A 24,472-nucleotide genomic window follows, 5' to 3' on the forward strand; every position below is an offset into this window, starting at 1 on the left:
AGAAAAACGTAAATTCCTAGAACTAAAAAGCAACTAGAATAAGGTTGCAAGATACAAGACTCATATGTGAAAGCCAATTGCATTTCTTTACACCAACAGGTAATAATTGGAATTTGAAACGATAAAGTAGATTTCTCCAAAATATACGAATAACTCTTAAAGCTTCATATTAAACAAGTGAATAAGCTGATAAGAAAATGAGCAAAAGACAGCTTCAGCTGATGTAGTGCAGCTTTATCCTATTTGTGATCTTCCTTATTAATTCTGATTGAATCTTAACTGATGTAAATGACAACTAATTTTCATTTGTTGTATATTTCCTGTGTCTAACTCAGTGACTGGCAAATAATATATACTCAATACATTTGAAATTAATAAAAATGAAAGAGCAAATTAATTTTGGTACAGCATAGACATTTGTCAGGAATTAAACCACCAAGAGCCCTTGGAGAAAACTACGTACTACACAGGCCAGTACCACGGCAAATATATATATGCTCTCTAACTTTGAGGAAGTGCTAAAAATTGCTTGGAAAACTTTATAACTGTCTCTTAACTGCTTCCTCTCCTACCCTGCTTAATGAAAATTTGCTTCATTTTTCTTATGCTCCTTAACAGTCTGCGGCATTTATATTTACCATGTAATTTAGCCTTCTCTTTCATACACACACACACACACACACACAGACACACACACACACACGAAGAACTCTGAGCATGAAATGTCATATCTAAAAATATATACTTATATGCGCAGCTATACTTCTTTGCCTTGATTTTCAAAGAAAGAAGTTTCTCTCTTTCAGCCGGAGACAGTGTTTCCCAACACCACTTCTGACACCAGATGTTGGCCTTTTCCATACCAAGCAATTCTTGAATTCTTCAGCACCAACTAGATATTCAACACTTCAATTTGATTCTAACATTACCTACAAATTCAGCTAATTGAAAATTTGAGGGTTCACACTATTTCCATTTATGTTCATTATCTCGAAGAGTTCACAAAATTCATAAAAACACATGATCTATGTTTACTCTTTTATTATAAATGTTTCAACTCAGGAATAGCCAAATGGATGAGATGCACAGGGCGAGGTATAGGGTTGGGGGAGAGATTGTAGGTGCTGCTTCTATCCTTCTCAGGGCACATCGCCCTTCCAGTACTTGCATGTTTTCACCAACCCAAAAGCTCCCAGGCTCCTGTCATTTACATTTTTCCTGTTTAAATAAAGATTTCATTATATAAATATAATTGATTAACCCTTGGCCATTGGTGATTGAACTCAATCAGCAGTCCCTCTCGGCTCCCTGGAGCTTAGAGTATTGTGCTAAAAGTCCAAACCCTTTAATTTTGTCTTAGTCTTTTTGATGATCAGACCTCATCCTGAAGCTATCGAGGGAATCTTCCTGAATCTCATTAAAGTTAAAAAAGACAGTAAATGACAAGGGTTTTAGAAACTCTATGCCAGAAAATTGAGACAAACACATAACATTTATTTTTTGTTAAACTACACAGTCTAACCCTATATTCCAAACCTCTTATTAGATTACATACTCACATATTCTGTAAAATATTCTTCCTCAATTATACTTGTTTCAATATTTTCTGATAATTTTTTACCAAAATTATAAATCATAACCTTTTTACTATAAAAGTCACCCCATATTGTCATCTAACCATTATCGCCCTATCCTCTTTTCTTCCATCAGCATAAACTTCTAAAAGGTATGTTCCACATTTACTCTTTTTACTTGTCTACCCCATACATTGCTCAATACTTTCCATTCCTGTAGCTCCAATAAACTGTCTCTTATTGAAATCATAAGCAACTCCTCAATATGATGGACTCATCTCAGGGAACACACAATTAATAATAGTAAAAAACTATTTTCAAAAAACAAAACAAAAACTTAAGAAACTATCTCCTATGCAGTTTATTGATACAATATTTGATCCAACTCTATGCTTGAAAAGGATGTGTGTATAGAATTATATTAGTATGTGATTGCAGGTATACAGATAGAGAGTTTCTGGAGCAAGAACAAATGTATTGTTAGTGCCAGTTTCATTTGGTTTTGCATCTTTCTTAGAAGTGATGAACTACCTTTATCACAGCAGCTCTTGCTCTAAAAAATAAAATCACGGATACTTGGAGGTTTCAGATTTGCCTCATTTAAAAGCAGAGATGACTCATTCTATCAATGATCTCAAGTACTCTGATTTCTAGATCATGCCATTTACTGCATTTCCACATTTGTATCTGCTTCTAATAATGGGCAACTTCCTAAAATGTTTTTGAAAACACCACCTCATTTCCAAAGTCAATTTTTTCTTCTCATCTTTGGAGTAAAATGACTGATTAAGAAATGATGAAAACCCAAATTAAGAATTGGGAAAACAAGTCTGAAAGTGTTGGCAATTTACCTAGTAGTCAAAGACATACAGTACTTGTGAGCAAAGGTATTAGCCAAAATTAGGTTTAGATAATTAATTCCTATGAAATCCTAAATACATCTTAACATAAAGGGACCAGAGAAACAAAGTATTTGATGGAAATTCCAGCTATAAAAGCACCTGAATGTTAAAGATATCTGCAAATTTCATTCCTATTTTTTTTTCCATTTACAGGTGCTCCACAAGTTAAGTAGAGGTTATGTCACAGTAAATCCATTGTAAGTTGAAAATATCAAAGTCAAAAGTCCAATTAATACACCTAACCTACTGAACATTGTAGCTTAGCCTAGCTCAGATCGTGTTCTGAACACGATCAGAACAATTAGCCTAGACTTGGGCAAAATCATCTGGCAACACACTACAGAAGGTTTTGATGTTTTGCAAAAGCAAAATATCTTTGGACCAAAAGGTTTTGCTTATTTTCCTTTGCTCGTAAAATTTAAAATTATTCTGCTTCTTTATGGCTTAAAACTTTAATGGTCATTGTTTCAAACAATCTCTAGAAGAAATTGTTCATCTATTTTTAATTTTGCCTACATTGTTTTTTGTTTGACTTAGATGCATCATCTGGAGTAATTCAAAGGCTGCTTGACTTCTTAGCAGTATTACTACTGCTACAAACTGCTCATCCCTTCACTCTGCCCCCAACTGGATTAATTATTGTAATAAAAACTAAGAAAAATACGCGGAGCTCTTTGGGGAAAAAAAATGCATACATGTAGTTACTAGAAGCACTTTTTAGCATTAACTGGATTCTTGAATATTTAAGGTCAATATATACTGAGGCCTTTGGAATCCTGACCTGATACTGTATTTTCTTATTATCTTACTTTCCATAATTTCTGAAGCAAAATTGTCTTATAGTCTGCAAATTAATAAACCATATTCACATTGGTTCACATTTATCAATAAACCATACAAACATTTGTATATTTCTAAATAAACTGAAAGAAATTTATTCTATTATTTCTATTTATTTAGTAAATAGAAAGAATAAATTGTACCCAAAACAAATTAAACAAGTTAGATGCATTACTTTTTAAACACAAATAAAATATAACTCTAGTTTTATTTTTATTTTATTTTAGTTTTGCATTTCTAAGATTTGTTTTAATTGTGCTAATTGTGTTAAAATCAATTTATAATTGTATTAAAAGATACATAACGTAAAATGTATCATGTGAACCATTTTGAAATATACAATTCAGTAGTAAAAACATTCACATTTTACTGTGCACCCAATGTCTAGAACATTTTCATTTGGAAAAACTGAAACTGTATTTTTATGAAACAACAACCCCCCATTTATCCCTTCCTCCAGCCACTGGCAACCACCATTCTGTGTTCTTTTTTTAATTTGAGAGCTCTGTATACCTCATGTAATTGGAGTCATATAGTATTTGTATTTTCCGTGGCTATTTCATATGGCATGATACCCTCAAGATTTATTTATGTTGTCAGTAGCATGTATGAGAATTTCCTTCCTTTTTAGGCTGAATAATATTCCATTGTATGAAAATAATGCATTTGTTTATTCATTCATGCGTCAATATACAATGGGCTAGCTTCCACCTTTTGGCTATTACGCATTATGCTGTTATAAACATGGGTGTGCAAACATTTCTTTGAGATCCTGGTTTTAGTTCTTTTAGATATATACACAGATGTAGAATTGCTGGATCACATGGTAATACTATTTTTAATTTTTTGAGGAATTGCTGTATTATTTTTCATAGTAGCTGTACCATTTTACATTCCCACCACCAGTGCTTAAAGATACCAATTTCTCTACATCCTAGCCAGCACTTAATATTTTCCATTTATTTGATAATAGTAATTCTAATGGATGTGAGGTGATATCTCATGGTAGTTTGTTTGTTTGTTTGTTTGTTTGTTTGTTTCTTGAGACAGACTTTCTCTCTTTTTGCCCAGGTTGGAGTGTAATGGCACCATCTCGGCTCACTGCGACCTCCGCCTCCCAGGTTCCAGCAATTCTCCTGCCTCAGCCTGCTGAGTAGCTGAGATTACAGGCATGCACCACCACATCCAGCTAATTTTGTATCTTTAGTAGAGATAGGATTTCACTATGTTGGTTAGGCTGGTTCAAACTCCTAACCTCAGGTGATCCACCTGCCTCCAACTCCTGAAGTGCTGGGGTTACAGGTGTAAGTCACTGCACCTGATCCATTGTAGTTTTGATTTGCATTTCCATAATTATTAGTGATGTTGAGCATTTTTGTGTGTACTTATTGTCCATTTGTATATCTCTTTAGAGAAAAGTCTATTCTAGTTATTTGCTTATTTTTTAAATGGGGTTGATTTATTTTTTTCCTGTTGAATTCTAGGATTACTTTACATATTTTGGATATTAACCTCTTACCAGATGTATAATTTGCAAATATTTGCTCCCATTCTGTAGATTGTTATCTTAATCCATTTTGTGTTACTATAACAGAAACCTGAGACTGTGTTATTTGTAAAGGAAAGAGTTTTATTTAGCTTATGGTTCTCCAATAAGGATGCTTCAAGATTGGGTAGCTGCATCTGGATAGCTTCTGGTGAAAGCCTAATGCTGCATCACAACGTGGAGAAGAAGCAGAAGGGGAAATAGGCATATGTAAAAAGAGACCAAACATGAGAGGCACCCTCACTGTGTAACAGTCTGCTGTGTGATAACAAATCAAGTCTCATGAGAGCAAGAAAGCGCACCTGAAAAACAAAGAAACAAAGAAACAAACAAACAAACAAAAGCATTAATTATTCTTAATGTCCTAATCACATCTTAAGGGCACTGCCTCCCAACAGTACTACCTTGGGTACCAACACATGACAGGACTTTCAGTGGAGACAAACCATATTCACCACAACATTCTCCCTCTGGCTTCCCTAAAACACACTCCCTTTTTATAATACAAAATACAATCATTCCATCACAATAGTCCCCAAAGTCTTAACTTGTTCCAGCATCAACTGAAAAGGCCAAAGTCCAAAGTCTCATCTGAGACTCAAGGCAAACTTCTTCCAGCTGTAAGGCTCTAAAATCAAAAACAAGTTATCTGCTCCCAAGGTACAGTAGTGGAGCAGGAAGTGCGTACACATTCTCATTCTAAAAGGGAGAAATAGGAAGAACAGGGTAACTTTCTCAAAGCAAGCTAAAAGCCCATCAGGGAAGATATTAAATCTTAAGGTTAGAGAATAATGTTCATTGACTCCATGACCTACATCCTGAGCACACTGGTGCAGGGGTTGGACCCCCAAGGTCTCAGGCAGCCCCACAGCTCTAGCTTTGCTTGGTGCAGTTTGCACAGCGGCTCTCATGGTTTGGAGTTTCACACCAATGCCTGTGTCTTTTCCAGGTAGGCATTGCACAATGTTAGTGACTTGACAGATTTTGAGCCCTATTTTAATGGCTCCACAGATATTCTTCTGGGAGGGAATCTCTGTAGTGTCTTTACCTGTGCAGCAGGTTTCTGTCCAGGCTTCCAGGCAGTCCATACATCCTTTGAAATGTAAGGGAATCTTACTATACTTCTGCTGTTCTAGCATTCTGTATACCTACAGAATTAGCACTATGTGGACCCCATCAAGATCTGCCACTTGCATATTCTGAAACAGGGGACAGAGCCATGGGTGGAACCACACCTGGGGCCACCAGAAAGCTGTGTGGCTAAAGTGCACTGTGTAAGAATGCAGAAGCAGGGTTCTAAGGCAGCCATGGGCAGCAAACAGGGGAAGGGCATCCTGGACTTAATCCCCCAAACAATTCTGCCCTCATAGGCCTCTGGGTCTGTGATGGAAGCTGCAGACTTAAAGATCTCTGAGATGACCTTTGGGCCCGTTTCTGATTGTCTTGATGATTAGCAACTGGCTCCATTTTAGACATATTAATTTCCTTAGCAAGTGGTCTCTGGGCCACATAATTGATTTTCTCTCCTGAAAAAGCTTTTTTATTCTACCACATAGTCAAATGCAAATTTTCCAAGTATTTGTTTTCTTCTTCTGTTTTCTTTAGCAGCTGTCTGTAAGCACTTAGAAGTAAACATGCACCGTCCTGAGAATTTTTCTACTTAGAAATTTCTCCTACCAGATATGCTCTTCTATCACTCTTCAGTTCAGTCTTCCACAAAGTCCTAGGGCATAGATACAATACAGCCAAGTTATTTGCTACTATGTAATAAGAATGATCTTTACTCCAGTTTCAATAAGACATCCATCATTTCCATATGCGAGCTCATCAAAATGGCCTTTCGTGTTTATATTTCTATCAGCATTCTGGCCAGACTATTTAACCAATCTCTAAGAAGTTCAAGACTTTACCTAGTCTTCTCATCTTTTGAGTCCTCACCAAAGTTGCCTTTAATGTTGTCTTCATTGCAATACAGGCTTTTTCTAGCCTGCTTCTCCAAATTCTTCCAGTCACTATCAATTATCCAGTTACAAATTTTATATTTTCAGGTATCTCTCTAACATTGTCCCTCTTCTCAGTATCAATTCTGTCTTACTCCATTTTGTGTTGCTATAATAGAATACCTGAGACAGTGTCATTTATAAAGGAAAGAGGTTTATTGAGCACGTGGTTCTCCAGGCTGGAAAGTTCAAGACTGGAGAGCTGCATCTGGAAGCTTCTGGTAAGGGCTTTGTACAGTATGAAAATATAGAGAAACAGAAGGGGGAGCAGGTGTTGTTAAGAGACCAGACATGAGAGACAGCCTCATTTTATAACAGCCAGGGTAACTAAACCAGTCTCAGGAGAGCAAGAATTTACTCTTGCAAAAAGGACATTAACCTCTCTTAATGATCTAATCACCTCTTAAAGGCACAATATCTCAACAATGTCTCACTGGGGACCAAGCATCAATGTGAGTTTTGGTGGGAACAAGCCATACTCAAATTATAGCAGTTTACTTTTCACCCGATTAATTGTGTCCTTTGATGAATGAAAGTTTTTGATTTTCATCAAGGCCAATTTATCTAGTTCTTCTTTTTTGTTATCTGTATTTTTTAAGTCCTATCTGTAAAATAATTGCCAAACTCAATGTCATGAATTTTTTATTCACATTTTCTCTTAAGAGTTTTATATTTTAGCTCTTATGTTTAGATATTTGATACATTTTGAGTTAAATATTGTACATGGTGTAATATAAATATCCAACTTTTGCATGTAGATGTAAGTTTTCCCAAGCAAAATTGTTGAAAACACTGTTCTTTTCCCATTGAATAATTTTGGCACACCTTCAAAAAATAACTGGATTATGAATTCAGGGGTTGATTTCTGGACTGTCTATTACTGCCAGTTAGCATTTATGCCTGTACCACACTGTTTTGATTACTGTAGTTTTGTAATAAATTCTGAAAGTAAGGCATATAAGACCTACAAGTGTGTTGTTTCTGAAGATTGTTTTGGCTCTTCAGGTCCCTTGAGATTCCATGCAAACTTTAGGATGTATTTTTCTATTTCTGCAAAAAACACCACTGAAATTTTGATAAGGATTTTCACTAAATCTATGGATCATATTATGTAGTATTGACATTTTAACATTATTCTAATCAATGAAGATGGATTTCCATTTATTTATATCTTCTTTAATTTCTGTCAGCTTCATTGTGTAGTTTTCAGTGTACATGTCTTTAGCCTGTTTGGTTACATTTATTTCTAAGTAAATGAGTCTTTTTTTAATATTTCCTTTCAGATTGTTCATTATTAGTGAAAAATGATATGCAGCTAAATTTCATGTGTTGATTTTGTATTCTGCAACATTGCTGAATTTAAATTAGAACTGAGCCCTACTAGTTTTTTCCACATTTTTAGGATTTCCTGTGTGTAAGATAATGTCTTTAAAATAAATAATTTTAGTTTTATTTTTCCAATTTCAATGTATTTCATTTATTTATTTGTTGCCTAATTTCCCTGGTGAGGAGTCCATTGTTACATTAAATAGAGGGATGAAAGTGGGCATCCTTACATTGTTCGATTCTAAGTTTCTTTTTAAATTATAAACACAGAAATAAAAATGCTGAACATATTTGTTTGACTGATGTAATTGAATTTTATGTTCTAAAGGTACGTATTTTATGTTTATGTCAATTTGCAAAATAATTATAATTATCTTTATTGTGGGAATTTGGGATCAGTTACTCAATCAAATGATTGCTCAATTCTCTATTTTACTTCTCTCAATAGCAAAGGTATAACAGAAGGAGCTTGTGGAATGCTCATTAGGTTACAAACAGACTGGTAATTTAACAATTGACTGCCAATAGAACAATAAAGCTACATAGGCTTTATTGTCTTGATACAGCACATAATTTTTGACTGAAGCAATAGACTTTTTTCATTTTTCTGAAAAACTTATGTTCAAGATAATATTTGTGTAGCTCTGCAGGAATAGACATCATCTGCTGAGAGGCATTCATAAAAATAAATAATAGAGGAATTCCCTCCAGCCCTCATACACACTTTCTTTGAAAAGCAGTGACTATCACTGCATTTGGCTTTTTAAATTGGCACTGATTTCCTTTTTTGGCAAATGAAACTCAATTTTTCAAACAAGCCAACCTTCATTGTCTAATTCTAAATATACGGGCAGCTTTATCACTTACATTTGGCATGGAAGGCTATACAAATCTATTTGGCTAATTTAATTCACTGAAAGAGGTAATTTTCTAAATAACTTCTATTGGCCTAAAGAAGGTAAGATGCTGCCAGGTGGGTTTGTTCTCATTGGCACAATCATATCAGGACATAAATGGCATCCTCACTCTGGGTTTCTAGACACACAAACTATCTAACATACAACTAAGCAAAGGGATTTGTACTCTTTCTGTATTGCTGAGATTCTCTTAACCTTTGTTATATATGTTTTGATCTATATATGTGACCCTTGGACAACACAGGTTTGAACTGCAAGGGTCCACTTATATACAGATTATTTTTAATCAATATGTTTATTTATTAAGGTATGTATGAATACATAAAGTACACACAGATACTAGTCTATTTGTATGTTAATCATTTATGTTTTCAGTAAGGCTTCTAGTCAATAGTGGGCTATAGTAGTTAAGTTTGAAGAGTCAAATTTATGCATAAATTGTCAATTGCGTGAGAATTGGCACCCCAACCCCAACATTGTCCAATGGTCAACTGTATATAAATATATATAAATGTATAGTATATATAAACTATTTCTGTTATATTAATGATTAGGATTTTTAAATGTTTGTTTTTCAAAATATAATACATACACATAAAATGCATAAAATGAATCTATAATGAAACAAATTATTACAGAAATCAACCATGTAATACTCATCCGCCCAGACTCAAGACATAGTCCTTTCTGTACAATCTTCACTCCAACCATCTTCCTCATCAAAGGTGACCACTACTCTGACATCTGATTCTAAAGTTCAAATTTGCCATTAGGAATCATTAAATAAATTGGATAATATATTATGTATTCTTTGATATCTGACTTGTATAATTACTTACCTCTCAATAATACTTTTACCTGTCTGAGCAGGGTTATTGCTTGTTTTTCACTAGTTTAGTTTTTTAAAAATTTGTTCAATTCTATTTATTGGAAATGATGTTATTTCATGCCTAACAAGTACTGGTGAGGTTGTGGAGAAAAGGGAACACTTATATACTCCTGGTGGAAATATCAATTAGTTCAGCCACTGTAGAAAGCTTTTGGAGATTTCTCCAAGAACTTAGAACAGGATTACCATCTGAGCCAGCAATCCCATTATTGGGTTTATACCCAAAGGAATGTAAATCATTCTACCATAAAGACACAAGCATGCATATGTCCATCACAGCACTACCTGCTATTTCACAATAGCACCGCTATTTTACAATAGCAAAGACATGGAATCAACCTGAATACCCATTGGTGGTAGGCTGGATAAAGAAAATGTGGTACATATATACCATGGAATACTACACAGTCATTTAAAACAATGAGATCATGTCCTTTGCAAAATACGGATGAAGCTAGAGGCCATTATCCTAAGCCAACTAACATAGGAACAGAAAACCAAATATTGCATGTTCTCGCTTATAAGTGAGAGCTAAACACTGAGTGGGAACAACAGACATTAGGGTCTATTTGAGAGTGGAGGTTGGCAGGAGGAGGAGGATCAAGAAACTACCTATTGAGTACAATGCTTATTACTTGGGTGATGAAATAATCTGTACACCAAGCCCCTGTAACACACAATTTACCCATGTAACAAACTTCCACATATACATGCAAATCTAAAATGAAAGTTAAAAAAAAGAAACAGAAAATGGTATTTTTAAAGTTATTTCATTTTGATTTTTGTACCTGCTATATGCATATATATTTTGTATTTGTGCGCTGAGCTTATGTTCAGTATTCTTCCTAAACCCAGTTCTTCATTTTAACAATGTATTTGGAGATTTGTCTCTACTTTCTGGTACATCATTATGCTGTCTGTAATGACACTTTTATTTCTCATTTTACAATATTCATTAATTTTTCTCATTTGTGCTTTTATTATATTGGGTTGGACCTCTAGTAAGATGTTGAATAGAAGTAATGATAAGATGTATCATTTTTTTCTTATTTTAAATAAAAGTAATTTAACATCATACCGTAAAGTATGAGGTTAGCTACATACCATTGTACATACTCGATATTACACTGAGAAAATATTCTTCAATTTCTGGTTTTCTAAATTTTTTTTTCATGACTAAGTGTTTAATTTGTTAAGGGAGTTGTATATGTTGAAATCAAATGATTTAATGTAGTACTAAAAAACATGAGTCATTTTTCAAATGTTAAGCTCAACTTATATTTATGAGATAAACACAAGTCGATTATGATATACTGCTTTTCTTATATTTCATTGTATGTTTTTGTTAATATTTTAGATTTTTGCATCTGTGTTCATGATTTAAATTGGCCTATATTTTTTGCCAGTAATAACATTCTTGACAGAATATGTTATCAACATTTGTTCCTATTTTTCCCAATCTTGGGAAGACTCGTGCAATATTGGCATTTATTCTTCCCTACATATTTGGTTGAATTAATTGGTCATATCATCTGGAACTGTAATTATCTCTATAGGAAAGTTTTAGATTTTATATTAAATTATTCAGTAAATGTAGTAATATTTGATTATTTTATTTCATCTATGTCAAATTTAACCAGTTACATTTTTTCTAGGACTGTCCATATCATCTAAACATTTTAATGTGGAGTAAAATTGTTCATAATCTCTTGGTGTCTTCTAAATTTTAACAGTTTCTAATATTAGGTAGTCTCTCTTGTTTTCCTTCCGATCCTCCCTCCCTCCCTCCCTCCTTCCCTCCCTCCCTTCCTTCCTTCCTTCTCCTTCCTTCCTTCCTTCCTTCCTTCCTTCCTTCCTTCCTTCCTTCCTTCCTTCCTTCCTTCCTTCCTTCCTTCCTTCCCTCCTTCCCTCTAACTTTTACAAGGCATTTATCAATTACAAAGACTGTCAAAGATACAATTCTAGGGTTTATTGATCAACTTTTTATTTTTGCATTCTTAAGCTGTAATCTTATATTATTTCCTTGCAAATAACTTCTTTTGTCTTAATTTACTCCTTTTAAAGCTTATTGAGAAGGACACTTAGATCATTGATTTTCAAATGTTCTTTTCTAAGATATCAATTTAAGCCTATAAATTTTCCACAAATTTTCATTCTGGTTTTTCTTTTATTTATAGGTTATATACAAGTATCTCAGTTATATACATCTAGTGACTCATATGTGTGCATACAGATATAGAGGTAGAGATACAAAATTATGTATTTATGTCTAGCAGAAATATATCATGATCAAAGAAAAGTCTGAATATAATTTCAATTTTTGTAAATGTAATTATGGAGTCTGAAGTTGTTGATTACAAACTAAAAATAAGTCAATTAGGACAAATTTTTAGTTAAATTCTTGAAATCTTTCATAGTTTTACAGTTTTTTTCTGTTTCTATAACCATTAGTAAGGAACGATAAACTTTCCACTATAATTACACATTTTTCTTTTACTCTTTTCAGTGCCGTCATGTTTCAAGGTTTTACTATTGGCTGCATTAAAAATTCAAAATTTTAAATATTCCTAGTGAATTATGTCTTTTCTTTCATGAGGTATATATTCTAATGTCTTGCTATGCATTCTGCATTAAAGTATACTTTTTTTGCTATAGTTACACTAATGTTCTTTGGGCTCATGTTTTCGTGTTCTAAATTGTACTACCCATTTATTTCAATCTCTTTCTCTATCTCTGTCTTTCTCGCTCTCCCCTTCCTCCCTCAGAAATTTCACTGTATGAACCTAAGGGTGTGTGTTTTTTCACTTTCTTTTTTTTTTTTTTTTTTTTTTTCATTCTCAAAGTCTCTGTGATTGGTTGATATTTCTGTTGTGGTCAATTTTGGAAAATTTGCAGAAATGGTATCTCTAAATATTGCTTCTTCCTCATTTTTTCTTTCTTCCCATATTGAAAATCAAATTTCACATGTTTTTATTCTTCTAATTGTGTTCTTTCTGTCTCTGAAATACTGCCCTGTGTTTAACACACTTCATCTCTTCTCACTTCATTCTGGAAATTTTCCTGTGATCTATCTCAAATAAACTAAATCTTTCTTTAGCTATTTCTACTTTATGGTTGAACCAATCTATTAAATTCTTCATTTAGGTGCTTTTTTTTTTTTTTTTAAGTTCTAGAATATTCATTTTTTAAAAAGTCTCATGCTCTGCCAAATATTTCTAATTTATCATTTATCTCCTTGAATATAACAAGCAAAGTTGTTTAAACTCTTAAACACAGTTAGAGATCACTAGAAATCTGGGATTACCTAATTTAGTTTCAGACTTGAAATAATTTAAAACTAGGCATCAGTGTATGGGAGAGCTACACCGCTTGTTGTTTACTTAAGTTTTCTCTCTAGACTTGAGGGAGTTTCAAAAGCATTGCTCAGCTTCTCAAACACTGAGCTACCCTTTTAAGAATCAGCTTAAGCTATCTGAGAGAAATTAGCACAAATAACAACCATGAGCACGAAAACATACGTGTCCATAGAACTGTGTCGTATCATTTTTACATGTATTCCTATAACATTAAATACCATTCTTGAACAAGCATGTCTCTTCCATCATCATCTTGACACATCAGATAGTGCCTTGTATATACTAACTACTCAATATATCTTATAAATTTAAAGTATTTGATAGAAGTATAAGAATTATCATTAAAATCTTTAGTGGCTTTTTTTTAAAATTTATTTTTTATTATTATTATACTTTAAGTTCTAGGGTACATGTGCATAACGTGCAGGTTTGTTATATATGTATACTTGTGCCATGTTGCTGTGCTGCACCCATCAACTCGTCAGCACCCATCAACTCGTCATTTACATCAGGTATAACTCTCAATGCAATCCCTCCCCGCTACCCCCTCCCCATGATAGGCCCTGGTGTGTGATGTTCCCCTTCCTGAGCCCAAGTGATCTCATTGTTCAGTTCCCACCTATGAGTGAGAACGTGCGGTGTTTGGTTTTCTGTTCTTGTGATAGTTTGCTAAGAATGATGGTTTCCAGCTGCATCCATGTCCCTACAAAGGACACAAACTCATCCTTTTTGATGGCTGCATAGTATTCCATGGTGTATATGTGCCACATTTTCTTAATCCACTCTGTCGCTGATGGACATCTGAGTTGATTCCAAGTCTTTGCTATTGTGAATAGTGCTGCAATAAACATACGTGTGCATGTGTCTTTATAGCAGCATGATTTATAATCCTTTGGGTATATACCCAGTAATGGGATGGCTGGGTCATATGGTACATCTAGTTCTAGATCCTTGAGGAATCACCATACTGTTTTCCATAATGGTTGAACTAGTTTACAATCACACCAACAGTGTAAAAGTGTTCCTATTTCTCCACATCCTCTCCAGCACCTGTTATTTCCTGACTTTTTAATAATCGCCATTCTAACTGGTGTGAGATGGTATCTCATTGTGGTTTTGATTTGCATTTCTCTGATGGCCAGTGATGAAGAGCATTTTTTCATGTGTCTGTTGGCTGTATGCATGTCTTCTTTTGAGAAATGTCTGTTCATATCCTTTGCCCACTTTTTGATGGGGTTGTTTGTTTTTTTCTTGTAAATTTGTTTGAGTTCTTTGTAGGTTCTGGATATTAGCCCTTTGTCAGATGAGTAGATTGCAAAACTTTTCTCCCATTCTGTAGGTTGCCTGTTCACTCTGATGGTAGTTTCTTTTGCTGTGCAGAAGCTCTTTAGTTTAATGAGATCCCATTTCTGAATTTTGGCTTTTACTGCCGTTGCTTTTGGTGTTTTAGACATGAAGTCTTTGCCCATGCCTATGTCCTGAATGGTACTACCTAGGTTTTCTTCTAGGGTTTTTATGGTATTAGGTCTAACATTTAAGTCTCTAATCCATCTTGAATTAATTTTTGTATAAGGAGTAAGGAAAGGATCCAGTTTCAGCTTTCTACTTATGGCTAGCCAATTTTCTCAGCACCATTTATTAAATAGGGAATCCTTTCCCCATTTCTTGCTTCTCTCAGGTTTGTCAAAGATCAGATGGCTGTAGATGTGTGGTATTATTTCTGAGGACTCTGTTCTGTTCCATTGGTCTATATCTCTGTTTTCGTAAGAGTACCATGCTGCTTTGGTTACTGTAGCCTTGTAGTATAGTTTGAAGTCAGGTAGCGTGATGCCTCCAGCTTTGTTCTTTTGACTTAGGATTGTCTTGGAGATGCGGGCTCTTTTTTGGTTCCATATGAACTTCAAAGCAGATTTTTCCAATTCTGTGAAGAAACTCATTGGTAGCTTGATGGGGATGTCATTGAGTCTATAAATAACCTTGGGCAGTATGGCCATTTTCACGATATTGATTCTTCCTATCCATGAGCATGGTATGTTCTTCCGTTTGTTTGTGTCCTCTTTTATTTCACTGAGCAGTGGTTTGTAGTTCTCCTTGAGGAGGTCCTTTACATCCCTTGTAAGTTGGATTCCTAGGTATTTCATTCTCTTTGAAGCAATTGTGAATGGAAGTTCATTCATGATTTGGTTCTCTGTTTGTCTGTTAGTGGTGTATACAAATGCTTGTGATTTTTGCACATTAATTTTGTATCCTGAGACTTTGCTGAAGTTAATTATCAGCTTAAGGAGATTTTGGGCTGAGACAATGGGATTTTCTAAATATACAATCATGTCATCTGCAAACAGGGACAATTTGACTTCTTCTTTTCCTAACTGAATACCCTTGATTTCTTTCTCTTGCCTGATTGCCCTAGCCAGAACTTCCAACACTATGTTGAATAGGAGTGGTGAGAGAGGGCATCCCTGTCTTGTGCCAGTTTTCAAAGGGAATTTTTCCAGTTTTTGCCCATTCAGTATGATATTGGCTGTGGGTTTGTCATAAATAGCTCTTATTATTTTTAGGTACGTTCCATCAATACCGAATTTATTGAGCGTTTTTAGCATGAAGGGCTGTTGACTTTTGTCAAAAGCCTTTTCTGCATCAATTGAGATAATCATGTGGTTCTTGTCTTTGGTTCTGTTTATATGCTGGATTACGTTTATTGATTTGCGAATGTTGAACCAGCCTTGCATCCCAGGGATGAAGCCCACTTGATCATGGTGGATAAGCTTTTTGATGTGCTGCTGGACTCGGTTTGCCTGTATTTTATTGAGGATTTTTGCATCGATGTTCATCAGGGATATTGGTCTAAAATTCTCTTTTTTTGTTGTGTCTCTGCCAGGCTTTGGTATCAGGATGATGTTGGCCTCATAAAATGAGTTAGGGAGGAATCCCTCTTTTTCTATTGATTAGAATAGTTTCAGAAGGAATGGTACCAGCTCCTCCTTGTACCTCTGGTAGAATTCAGCTATGAATCCATCTGGTCCTGGACTTTTTTTGGTTGGTAGGCTATTAATTATTGCCTCAATTTCAGAGCCTGCTATTGGTCTATTCAGGGATTCAACTTCTTCCTGGTTTAGTCTTGGAAGAGTGTAAGTGTCCAGGAAATTATCTATTTCTTCTAGATTTTCTAGTTTATTTGCATAGAGGTGTTTATAGTATTCTCTGATGGTAGTTTGTATTTCTGTGGGGTCGGTGGTGATATCCCCTTTATCATTTTTTATTGCGTCTATTTGATTCTTCTCTCTTTTGTTCATTAGTCTTGCTAGCGGTCTGTCAATTTTGTTCATCTTTTCAAAAAACCAACTCCTGGATTCATTGATTTTTTGGAGGGTTTTTGTGTCTCTATCTCCTTCAGTTCTGCTCTGATCTTAGTTATTTCTTGCCTTCTGCTAGCTTTTGAATATGTTTGCTCTTGCTTCTCTAGTTCTTTTAATTGTGATGTTAGAGTGTCAATTTTAGATCTTTCCTGCTTTCTCTTGTGGGCATTTAGTGCTATAAATTTCCTTCTACACACTGCTTTAAATGTGTCCCAGAGATTCTGGTATGTTGTATCTTTGTTCTCATTGGTTTCAAAGAACATCTTTATTTCTGCCTTCATTTCGTTATGTACCCGGTAGTCATTCAGGAGCAGGTTGTTCAGTTTCCATGTAGTTGAGTGGTTTTGATTGAGTTTCTTAGTCCTGAGTTCTAGTTTGATTGCACTGTGGTCTGAGAGACAGTTTGTTATAATTTCTGTTCTTGTACATTTGCTGAGGAGTGCTTTACTTCCAATTATGTGGTCAATTTTGGAATAAGTGCGATGTGGTGCTGAGAAGAATGTATATTCTGTTGATTTCGTGTGGAGAGTTCTATAGATGTCTGTTAGGTCTGCTTGCTGCAGAGATGAGTTCAATTCCTGGATATCCTTGTTAACTTTCTGTCTCGTTGATCTGTCTAATGTTGACAGTGGAGTTTTGAAGTCTCCCATTATTATTGTATGGGAGTCTAAGTCTCTTTGTAAGTCTCTAAGGACTTGCCTTATGAATCTGGGTGCTCCTGTATTGGGTGCATATATATTTAGGATAGTTAGCTCTTCCTGTTGAATTGATCCCTTTACCATTATGTAATGGCCTTCTTTGTCTCTTTTGATCTTTGATGGTTTAAAGTCTGTTTTTATCAGAGACTAGTATTGCAACCCCTGCTTTTTTTTGTTCTCCATTTGCTTGGCAAATCTTCCTCCAGCCCTTTATTTTGAGCCTATGTATGTCTCTGCGTGTGAAATGGGTCTCCTGAATACAGCAGACTGATGGGTCTTGACTCTTTATCCAGTTTGCCAGTCTGTGTCTTTTAATTGGAGCATTTAGTTCATTTACATTTAAGGTTAATATTGTTATGTGTGAACTTGATCCTGCCATTATGATATTAACTGGTTATTTTGCTCGTTAGTTGATGCAGTTTCTTCCTAGCCTAAATGGTCTTTACATTTTGGCATGTTTTTGCAATGGCTGGTACCGGTTGTTCCTTTCCATGTTTAGTGCTTCCTTCAGGGTCTCTTGTAAGGCAGGCCTAGTGGTGACAAAATCTCTAAGCATTTGCTTATCTGTAAAGGATTTTATTTCTCCTTCACTTATGAAACTTAGTTTGGCTGGATATGAAATTCTGGGTTGAAAATTCTTTTCTTTAAGAATGTTGAATATTGGCCCCCACTCTCTTCTGGCTTGTAGAGTTTCTGCTGAGAGATCTGCTGTTAGTCTGATGGGCTTCCCTTTGTGGGTAACCCAACCTTTCTCTCTGGCTGCCCTTAAGATTTTTTCCTTCATTTCAACTTTGATGAATCTGGCAATTATGTGTCTTGGAGTTGCTCTTCTCGAGGAGTATCTTTGTGGCGTTCTCTGTATTTCCTGGATTTGAATGTTGGCCTGCCCTACTAGGTTGGGGAAGTTCTCCTGGTTGATATCCTGAAGAGTGTTTTCCAACTTGGTTCCATTTTCCCCCTCACTTTCAGGCACCCCAATCAGATGTAGATTTGGTCTTTTTACATAATCCCATACTTCTTGCAGGCTTTGTTCATTTCTTTTTCTTCTTTTTTCTTTTGGTTTCTCTTCTCGCTTCATTTCGTTCATTTGATCCTCAATCGCTGATACTCTTTCTTCCAGTTGATCGAGTCAGTTACTGAAGCTTGTGCATTTGTCACGTATTTCTCGTGTCATGGTTTTCATCTCTTTCATTTCGTTTATGACCTTCTCTGCATTAATTACTCTAGCCATCAATTCTTCCACTTTTTTTTTCAAGATTTTTAGTTTCTTTGCACTGGGTACGTAATTCCTCCTTTAGCTCTGAGAAGTTTGATGGACTGAAGCCTTCATCTCTCATCTCGTCAAAGTCATTCTCCGTCAAGCTTTGATCCATTGCTGGCGATGAGCTGCGCTCCTTTGCCGGGGGAGATGCGCTCTTATTTTTTGAATTTCCAGCTTTTCTGCCCTGCTTTTTCCCCATCTTTGTGGTTTTATCTGCCTCTGGTCTTTGATGATGATGGTGACGTACTGATGGGGTTTTGGTGTAGGTGTCCTTCCTGTTTGATAGTTTTCCTTCTAACAGTCAGGACCCTCAGCTGTAGGTCTGTTGGAGATGCTTGAGGTCCACTCCAGACCCTGTTTGCCTGGGTGTCAGCAGCAGAGACTCAGTTGAAAATGCAGAAATCACCGGTCTTCTGTGTCGCTCGCACTGGGAGTTGGAGACTGGAGCTGTTCCTATTCGGCCATCTTGCTCTGCCCAATCAACCTATTTTTTAATGGCTATTTTTAACTGGCTATTTTAACCCTAGCCTTCTTCAAAAATGCATATAAAACATAATTAAATGTATATGTAAAATTATATTTTTAAATAGATTCCAAGGCTTAAAAAAAAAAAAAACAACTTAACAACATCGTAAAGAAACTCATATTGTAAATTCTTTATAATAAAAATATTTTATGCATGCATCCAAATGCATCAGTAAAAAATAGTTATTTATAATTATATACAGATAATAGATATTTAAATACTAAATAAATAAATGTAATAATTATTAATAATTTTCCAATCTCTCTGTGACTTCGTGAAGCTCCAGTAGTTACTCAAATTAGTGAAGTAATCAAGTTTAAGGGTTTTCGTATTCAAGTTCAGGGTCCCCTGTAGCCTTAGGCACTGTTCTTCTTAAGCTACTTAGTCTTTCTCTACTTTCCCTGGACTTAGAAGCAAATAGCAATTATCTTTGACAGTTTATACACTGCTGCTGTGATTTATAGTGGAATAATCTCTGATTGTGTTTTGTTCCATTTTAGTCACCAGTATACTGTTTAACTCCCTCAAATTATGTTCAAGATGTGATGTTCTTAATGGTTTAGGACTACTAGACAGAATTCTGTCTCTATCTGATGGGATGATACAATCCCTGTTTAGAGATGTCGGTGCTCAGCTCCTTTTGTTTGTCTCTAGCCCTTTAAAAGAAAGATATTATTTACTCTTTTCCCTTCAATGTTTAGGATCCCTTCTTTCCTTTTTTCCAAGCAGAGTTACTCATTACCAGTCCACCTTCTATTCTTCTATGTACAGTTCCACTCTTATCTTGTCTGAAGCTATTGTTTAAGCAGATAGTTGAATTTTTCTACCACTTACTTACATGTGAGTGTTTGTTGATGCTTTCCAACCCTCAAGATGAGCAATGGAAAAAAATGGCCTTGGAAAACAATGCTAAGAGGCTGAGGAAAATATGCAGAAAATGTGCAGATTAAAATTTAGAGATATAATACTGGTACATACATTATCTTATTTATATAAACCTAACAGTCTGAAAAGAGAGAAAAAAGCTTTTATTTTATTCCTACTATGTTTCAGATCACATGGAAAGTATGTTTATATTTATTAAGAATTATAATGTTTTAAGACAGATGTTTATAGATGAGGAAACTAAACTTGAGAGTAGTTAAGTTCGTTTGCCAAATGTCACATAGTAAGAAAAATGGTCAGAATTTAAATCCAGGTCCTGTTGGCTTCTTAACTAGGCCTGCAGATTTCTATTTCATGCTTATACTTATGTTGAAGATATAAAAATATACGTATCTAAATCTATGTCTTTTCTCATTTTAGATTTTATATATGACTTCATTTGCACAGATTAAAGTCATTTTCCACTGGGCTAAATATTCAGAGCTGAATAATTTTTATAGGCAATGAATTAATGTATATGAAAACGTAATGAATATTAGGTATTACAATTAGGCAGAACCTTCATTTCTTATCCCATTTCCTCTGCAAAGGGGAAAAAGGAGGGATAAAAAAATGTTTGATTCCCTCCTGATTTACTGTAACTGCCATTTAAAATAATTAGTTGCGCCAGAGTTCCCAAGTTGCTGTATAGATATTATTTAAATTGGACTATTGGACAAGCAGGAAGAGGAAGGCTAGTGTAGAGGAATGGGCTATTAAGAAATGATACTGATCATATTTATATTTTATAAACATCTGTTATTGACCAGACACTTTGCAGAGAGCTTTGCATTTATTACCTAATTACTAAGTTCATTGATCATTAAATCTTCTTTTTAACCCTATGAAATAGTATATAATACCTTTTTTATAAGTGATAAAACAAAATGGAGAATGCCTAAGAATAAGATTAGTACAGTGATAACATAGCGATTTTTAAATTTAATTTGGGTATCTTTCCAATTTTTGCTGTTCAAGCTTTACATCAGTGCTTCCCAAACATTAGGCAACAAAAAATCATTGGGGGATCTTATTAAAATGTACATTCTAATTTTGTAGTTGGAGTGATTTGGATATGGTTTACTTGTCCCCACCAAAACTCATATTGAAGTTTGGTCCCCATCGTGATGGTGTTGGGAGGTGGGGCCTAGAGGCTGGTGTTTGGGCTATGGGGATGAATTCCTTATGGGTAGCTTGGTGCTATTTTCCTGGGATTGAGTGATTCTGGCTCTCATGAGACAGGATTAGTTCTCTCAAGAGTGAATTGTTACGAAGCCAGGATACCTCTCAGGTTTTCTCCTCTTTTCATGTGCCTGCTTCTCATCTTATCTTCTCAGCCATATTTTGATGTGGCACAAAAGCCCTCTCCAGAAGCCAAGCAGTCATCAGCATCATGCTTTTTGTCCAGCCAAGAGAACTGCCAAATAAACCTCTTTTCTTCGTCAATTACCTAGCCACAGATACTCCTTTAAGCCACACAAATTAAGACAGTAGGTCTCAGGTGGCATCAGACATTCTGCACTCAAACAAGCTCCCACAAACCATCCTTTAAGATACAAGACTTGAGGTAACTGCTTTTCCATCAAACTAAGTCCAATTCTTAAAGGCCTTTATATTGATTTTACATTAGTTAAAAATGAAGTATGTATTAATATTTAAATTCATTAAATAAATTTAGTAACCAGATACATACCTGTCACCTGATAACTTAGACTCTGAAAGAATAGACAATTCTAAACTTTGTACTTTATGACTACGTATTAGGGTCCATGTCCTATCAATGTCTCCAGAAACAAGCTCACCTTTTCTGGCTTTATACAAATGTTTTATAGAAATTGTCCCTGTCCCATTACCAGTGAGGCACTGATCCATGAACTGTTGAGTTTGCTCTAGCCTTAAATGAGTTTTCTATAATCATAAATTTAGTGACTTTAAACACTACAAATTTATTGTTTTAGAATTCCATGGGTCAGAACTCCAGTGGACTCTAAGAGAGGTTCTGTTTGCATGCTTGTTCAGATTGTTGGCAGAATGTTCCACCCAGCGGGTAGGACTGAGGTCTCTATTGCTGCTGGTTGTCAGTTGAGGCCGTTACTAGCTCCTGGAGATTGCTTGCACTCTTCAGCTCATGGCACCCTTCCTCTATTTTCAAAGTCAGCAACAGCTAATGGAATCTTTCTCACGCTTAAAGTATTTCCTGCCTCTTCTGTCATATCTATCTAACTCTCTCTTGCACTCACCAGAAATAATTTGTTTCTAAGGATGTATATGAATAGATTGGGCCTATTTGAATAATTTAGGATAAGCTATCCATTTCGAAGTCTGTAATCTTCATCAGATATGCAGAATCCCTTTTCACCAAGAAAATTTACATTCGGGCTTTCAGAATTCCCAGGATTATGATGTGCACCTATTTGGGGGACTATTATTCTAACACACAAACCTGTTGTGTAGGACAGGCTTATTTTAGCTAGATTTATTAGCTAAAATGAGAAAAACTAAGTGAAACGGAAGAAGAATGTATTAAAGTTTCTAAGATAGCCCTCAGAAATTCTAGGAGGGCCAGAAAACTGGATTTAGAGAATATGCAGCCAGAAGTAATATCTAAACCAATCACTAAACTATTCACAGGCTTGATTCCAGAACAGGCATTGCACAACATGAATATGGGACTCTAAGCCCAGCCCTTCCGCAACAGTTGTTTCTCAGTCTCAGTGTCTATGCCAACCTCTGCCATATTTACTGGGTATGAATTCCTCAAAATGCCTGTTTCTTCTTTTTTTGCCCTGCTGAACACTGAAATATTGTGGTGGTACATTTCACTGGGGAAAATTAGTAAATGTCTCCTAGTCACCAAGAAGGTGACAAATTAAATTTTGGATTTTTCTTTAGTATCAGTTTTGCCAAATACAGGGAAAAAAGAATTTTTAAAAATTTCTGATCTATTAGTGTGACTCTACAACCTACATAATCCTTTGATTTAAATAAAGTTCTAAGAAAGCTAGTCCTCACTTGCCCATTCCTCCCCTTCAGCATAGAATAAAAATGCTTCTCCAAGCCTCCCAAAAGGCCTAGGGAGTCCACCTACACTATGTTAGTTAATACAGTAACATTCATAGTTGTATTTTTGTATTTTGAAAAGATTGTGACATTTAAAGACTCAGTAACTCATAGAATCATAAAAGTAAAACTCAAATATTTCTTAAGAGCTCCTAATTCGGCAGCGGGGACAATTTAGGTTTTTTTGTTTATATTCGTGGAATTTTATATCAACTCAAGGTGTTTCTCTCTAGTCATAGGGCTCTGCAGCCTGGATTAAGTGACCCTAACAATAGCCTGTGTTATATACATTATTTTTAACTTACAAATCACATTAATACAGTAATTTTTGCTCGTGTCTACTACCTAGAAATTACTATGAACAATAGTGCACTGTCTGTCAGTATAGTTGGGGGGTTGATTCCAGGATGCTACATAATCACAAAATTGGTGCATACTCAAATCTCGAGGTCCGGTCTGTGGAATATATATATACACTAAAATTTTGGCACTATGTATAGGCAGGTTTGCATACCACAAAGGTTTTATTTGTTTAGTGGAAAAAAATTTTGAGTATAAGTGGACCTAGGTAGTTTAATTCTGTGTTGATTAAGGGTGATCTATCTATTTATTACTGTCTTTATTTTACTGTAGAATAATAACTTGATTAATTGTTTAAATTGGGAAGACTTTGATCTGAAAAGGGATAAAATGTATATCACTTGGTTGCTATTAATACAGTATAAATTTAGAACTAAAAGTGGATTTAGTAATATTTAAAATAATTTAACAGTGACCCAGTTGGTCAACTGATGATTCTAATTTTGAAATGGAAAAGCCTAATGGCTGCTCACATTTAACCCAAGATTTCATTTAGAACAAGACAGACATTTTCATATAGACTTGAGGTTACAAACTATGGGGGGGGGGGGGGAAAGGAAGGTTTTCCTGGAAAATCTAATTTTTCCTCTGAGAATTAAATCAGTGGCCCTAGCCATGAACTCTCTGGAATCATATGTAATATAAACTATAACTTAAGGGCATTTCCATAAACAGCAAACCTTGAAATCATGCAACAAGAATGACAGACTGATTTGGTCAAGCTATTCATCTTGCACATAGTTTATTCAATAGTAATGTTTGAGTTCATTGAGAAACATATCCATGAATTGGATGCTTGTATCTTGCTGCATACAAATTCATATTAGTCTCTGCACATGAAGTCAGCAGTTTGACTTGAATCCCCTTTCCTCCCAGTTACTAGCTATGGGCCTGTGCATTCATTTCATTAATAAGCAATTCCTTATTGAGGGACTGT

At 35.2% G+C, this 24,472-nt stretch overlaps 1 long non-coding RNA gene across 2 annotated transcripts in view; it reads right to left on the minus strand.

Moving 5' to 3' along the window:
• The window catches only part of LOC103221313 (uncharacterized), a 349,435-nt gene that overhangs the window by 69,225 nt on the left and 255,738 nt on the right, over positions 1-24,472 (minus strand). The window contains exon 13 of one of the 2 annotated variants that reach the window (XR_012095554.1): positions 4,929-6,585. The exons of the other annotated variant lie outside the window; for it this stretch is intronic. This is a non-coding gene — a long non-coding RNA (uncharacterized lncRNA). Of the gene's footprint in view, positions 1-4,928; positions 6,586-24,472 lie in introns of those variants that run through there. 2 annotated transcript variants of the gene reach the window in all.

Source organism: Chlorocebus sabaeus, chromosome 15 (assembly GCF_047675955.1).
Source record: "Chlorocebus sabaeus isolate Y175 chromosome 15, mChlSab1.0.hap1, whole genome shotgun sequence".
NCBI lineage: Eukaryota > Metazoa > Chordata > Mammalia > Primates > Cercopithecidae > Chlorocebus > Chlorocebus sabaeus.